Here is a 5,822-nt window from a genome sequence, read left to right as displayed (position 1 = left end):
GTAATATGATTTTTACTCACAGTTCTTCCATTCTCCTTCCCCCATTTCTCCTTCTTACACAGATCATAACAATAACCCTATTTATTATTTCTTCATTTGTAAAAAAGCATATTTGCCTTAACATGGAGGCAAAAAATATTTTAAATTTAGTATGAAAAGGAATTCAAATATAGAAAGAACTGGAATGGAAAGTGGGGAGGAAAAGAAGTACTTCTGTGAATAGTTAACTAATTAATTGATGCTTTTCCAGATAGGAAAGGACGTATACTGTGGGCTATGTATCAAATCCATTTTTCTCTTTCCCAAAGCAGTAAAAGTATTTGAACCAACCTTGACAATGCTTGCCCATCTTTTGTGCGTTCATTTGCTTATCTGTTTGTTTCCTACCTGCCTTTCAGAGCAGTGCACATATGTTGGACCCTTTCAGCTCATTCACTCTTGAAGTTCTGTTGAATGAAGAAGAAAACTTTATAACATAGTGAACTAACAAATACACTCAATGATAGATGAATAAAACTCAGCAAATATTTTCTCTGAGTACCATATTTTGTGTCTCCTAATCACTATATGCAGATTTGGATCTCAAGATACAGCAGTTCTGGAACTGATGTGTGGTTTTAGATAATTACTTTGAGCATTGGAGTTTTCACCATAGTCCCTAAGAGGTAATATTTCTTTTCTGGAAACCAGAAAAGGATACAATATTTAACTCATGCTTAAGTTTGGCAGAAATACTAACCATGCTAGAAAGCAAATATTGTATAGAATTTAGATCAACAGTGGTATTTTTCTACATGTAATAACTACTGGAGTTAGGTAAACTATGGCAGATCAGTAGTTCTTGGGAGAAATGTCCTCAGTCATAGTGAAACTATGGTTAAAAGCTTTTTTATGCTTTTTTTCATAAAATTATAGAATTAGAGTTGGAAGGTGACCTCTGAGGGCCATCTAGTCCAACTCCCTTGCAATGAACAGGGACATCACAGCTATTTCCAACTAAAAAATAGGCACCTGTTTACATGCTGGACAAATTAATTCTTACCTCAGAAAAATTCAGCCAGATCTTAGACAAAAGTGATTTTCCATTGCAGTACTGAATCATGAAATATGAAATTCTGTAAAATTAAGAGTATTATCAGTCTCAAAATATGAAAAACAGTCTGAAGGTAAAATGTTCTTCAGAAGTCTGTTAACAGCACTTTGCCAGATGTAAACTTTGTGCCAATGATTGAACAAAACACAACTGAGCTAGAACCTAGGCATATAATCATCATTACGTATAAATGTGTTTTATCCCGGTTATATACAGAATTTAGAAATGTCACTCAGAGCACATACACAGCTTCCAGGAATTCCAGAAGAAATCATATTTTTACAGGCACCAAAAACTCTTTGCTTATGTGTAGCTCAGTCAATCTGACAGATAAGTGGGTAGGTCACATCTCACATCCAAACACAACTGGAACCTTACTGATATCTAACCACAGCTGGAACATACAAACCAAGCTCTCTTTTAACCTGGGCTCAATTCTGATGTTTGAGGCTATGCCGATGCAGTCAGGCTTTTCCTGCCTTCATGACTGGCAGTAAAGCTCGTATCTTCCTTCTTGCTAGCCAGAAAAAAGGTAAACTGAAGGAGAACCAGATTGTATGTCCTTCCCTGAATACGTTTTCCACAATTTTTGTACTTCCTCATTCTTCACACTTTTTATACTTCTACTCTCTGTCCCCGAGTCTTGAAAAAAAATTAATTTTCTTCACTTCTGAGGAAATTCATTAACACTGGGACATTACCTATATTGCACTTAACTGTGATTTGATATTAAGAATGATGACGAATCTGTTTTATTGCTATACAGCAACAAGTGCATGTTTAGTCATTGCTTACAACCAAATCTCTCCCATTGTTTATCATGAAGATGTTGAGTCTGATAATAAGTTTTGGACAAAAAGTACATCATCAAGATTTTTGAGAAACAGTATGTGTCCAACTGTCATTGTGTGGCACGGCTAAAGACTTGGTCTTCTCTAGGAGTAGTTCTAAGTAAAATGTACAGAATCCTATTCAGTAAAGTTTGCAGTTTTTTAGCAGTTTTTGTAATAATAAGCATTTATTAACTTCATTATTAATCTTGTGTTCCCTAGAATGGATGAACACTAAAACTCAATTTCACTTACTGCATTTCTGTAATGTCTAACTTTAAAATGAATAAATGGAAGTATGAAAACTGTCAATCTCCGTTAACTGTTCTGTTAAGGGATATAACAGAACCATCTTCATAAAGAGACTATTCTGGAGGTGACACATACATACATACCCAGGATTTTCATGCAAATTATACTGCGAGAATGCCCCACAAATAAGTTTCATTCAGAAATATTACCTTGAATCAAAGATGATGTGATCAAAATTTATGATATTTCTAGAAAAGAAGAAAGAGAAGAAATTTAAACTTTATATTTTAACTTTCTCCAACAAAGAAAAGTGACATATCACATACTTTCTTGGATGACAGTGTCAGAGGAAATGATCCTTGGAAATACTTCAGTGACTGGCAGTAGCAAGGCATTGCTACATACTATTTGTACAAAAAAACTATTATGCTTCACTTAGTTCCTTTGATGTCCTTGAGAGAGATGACACATAATTCCCCATGTAGAAAATGTGCACAGTGCCTTATAATGAATAGGAACATTTTCCTTTACACACAGTGGAGTGTTTCATATGCAGCTACTAAGATTTATGTTGGAATTTGAGAGACTGCAACACGATGGTAATTTCAGTTAGGAATTAGAGTAGACTACTGAGTTAGATTGTACTTCAGCTCTTCTGAGTCTGTATACTCCTATATGTGACAAGTATAATAGGTGATAGTTGCAGACTGGATTATAAACTGGACAAGCATAATAGTTCAGCACATTTATACTGTGTGGGTTAATGCACACGCATCTTGGAGATAACAAACAACATCTGGAATTTCAACAGTATCTCTCCAAATCCCCATTGTCAGATGACCAGAAACAGAAGTTAACTTCACAGAATGACCAGTTTTACTTATTTGCTTTCAAAATTTTTTCTCAGTGCGTGTGTGACCAAAGAATGAGAAAGCATTCTCTAGGCACTAAGAAATGTCAATAGCTGTCCCTGTATCAATTTACTGTGTAGTCTGATCTATAATTCACTAAACTATTTTCTGTACAAAGTAGTAGAGATGACACATCTGACTTTAAAAATTATCTATCCTTACTATTTTAAAAGATGATGATCAATTTGCTGTGCAGAAAAAGGCTGTCTTAGAAAGAGTAAAATTAATATTTTTAATTCCAGCAAATTCTCAGCTGGAATTTTTTTTTGTTTTAAAAACTCCCAAAGCTGGATGATATCAATAGGTAAAGAGGAAAACAAAACAGCAGATAAGAAGATGGGGATTACTTAGGATGCTTCTATGTGAAAAAATTTGCTTCATGAATGTATGACTGAAATCCAGAGGGATGATGAAAAGATGTAAAACATTTAAAACTGAAAACCAAATCACAAAGAAGTAATTTCTCAGTAATTGTTGGAGAATTTCATCATACTGAAGGTAGTCTTTGCTATCCTCCTCTATATTTGTGGTAAACTGTATGAAACAGGAATCATTTTGTTTTTGATTTAGTAACACAAATGATGCTGACTTTACAAAATGTTTCCTCAAGTGATTCTCCGTTGTATATGTTTGAGTTTGCTATGATGGATAGCAATTTACTGTACACTAAGTAGAGAGTGTTTGCATGCATTATTTTAATTTAATTTCAGAAGAATCTTACATTGTGAGAAGAAGAATACTATTTTGTTCAATATATTTCCATACTTAAAGAAAATTCTTTAGAAGTTAGCTTTATCTTATTTTATTTTAAAATATATTTATTCATAGTATTTATTTATAAGTAAATATGCTTTATATTATCTATTTTCAAGTATTTATTTTCCTGAAAAATTATTTTCTTTTAAATAAATATACATTTGGTTATTGCTAGAGCCAATAAATCAGTAGCAATGCAGAACAAAGACAGATGGACTGAAAAACTGTGATTCAAATGATTTTCGAAATAAATCATTGGCAGTATCTAGAGGAAAAAATAATGCTAAAATAATTGTTACAACTCAAATCTGAGTGGCTTTAGCTTGACTCGTGTCATCAAGTGAGTCACTTGTGTATGATTTTTAAAAATAATCTGACACTGCTGACATTTGTCGTTAGAGTTTCTCCCTTTCATTTAGAAATCAAGGCAAAAAAAGTTCACTTCATAAAATATTACTAGATGTGAGTATTGTCTCTGACCATACTTGATCAAAGTGGTTAGTGTCAAAGTTTAATTGTGTTTCATGTGTTTTGGTGACATCTCTAAATCTTTCATGGATTGAATAAATTATTTGCATCACAAGAAAATATCAAACTCACATAACATAAAGCAGGAAAATTCTGTAAACTAATGTTTGAGACCAAAGTGAAACTCCTACTTAATTTTAGTCTTTTTCTCCAGTTCTTAGTAAGGAAGGTCAAAGACAGCTCTATGACATGGAATATTTGGAATGGTTTTTACATTTGGACTTAGAAAAAGTCTACCTTAGTTTAGATGGATACTCTGATAGTCTTGAGATCATTGAAATTATTTGCTCCTTTTGCTTGTGTGCAAGACATAGAGGACCTTGTTGCTTCACAGTCAGAAGTCAATTTCTGATTCTTGTACTAACCAGACCTTTCTCTTTGATTAGAAGATTGCTACTTTATTTCTATCTTTACTTGTTTTCCTTTTCTAATAATAATATTATATATAATAATAATACAATTATTGGTTATACTAATAATATTATTAATGGTTATACTAGTATCCTATTGTTCCTTCAGGGTCTGTGACCAACTGAGTAAGTCTCTGAGGCCACAATTGCTGAGGTGTTAAAATGAGCCATTAGGGTCCCAAAGTGGGGCTTGCAAGAAAGGCTGGGAAAAGTATAAATAATATGAGAAATAGGGTCCCATAACTTGGATATGTTTGAAGTTATTTTAAAACTTTTCCTCACTCCAGACTTCTGCCTCCTGGCTGCCCCCAGGAGGGTGAACGTGGCTTTACAGACTCCCAGGCTTTGCCAGACCCTTCCCAGGAGGCACTGGCAGAGCTCAGCTCAGGCAGGCAGGCAGCAACATTTGGTCCTGGGGTTAGCTGCTGAAGGCAGCTCAGCCGAGCTGCAGCATAGGGGTGCCCAGGCAGCCTGAAGCCTATGCTTGCAGTTCAGGGCACATCCCCTAGCCTTAGGATGGCAGAAAAATCATATTCACTGCACTACAGCACTCATGTGGAATTCAGGAAACAATCGGCTCTGTACTGTGTCAGAATGAACAACCATGTCAGTACAGCTGAGGGAGCAGTGAACCACACACAGTGGATGGGCAGGAGTGAGAAGCCACAGGCAAGAAGCTCAAAGCAGGTAGCCTTGAACTTAGAATGGTTTAGTTTCTGGACAGACACATCATAATATTGTACACTGTTGGGCTTTTGAGCAGACTTCATTGAGCAATGAAAGTAACTCTTTTTTTCCCTCTCAGGTGTATAGGAAACAGTAAATCATAAAAGAAGATGACTTCTGCTTGCTACACGAACTGTCAGTTGTAGGTGTGGGGGATGATCTAGATTCTATCCAGCCCGAGACAAAACAATGTCTCATAAATTAAGCAAGATATCATTCATAACACAGAATTATAGGCTCCTGTACACGGCCAGTGTTCCTCTCATGCTTTGCTGGTGTAATCCTCTGTGCACCATGAGGTCATCCTTAACCATAT

Source organism: Lagopus muta, chromosome 1, assembly GCF_023343835.1.
Source record: "Lagopus muta isolate bLagMut1 chromosome 1, bLagMut1 primary, whole genome shotgun sequence".
Taxonomy (NCBI): Eukaryota; Metazoa; Chordata; class Aves; order Galliformes; family Phasianidae; genus Lagopus; species Lagopus muta.
This window is presented reverse-complemented; position numbering follows the sequence as displayed.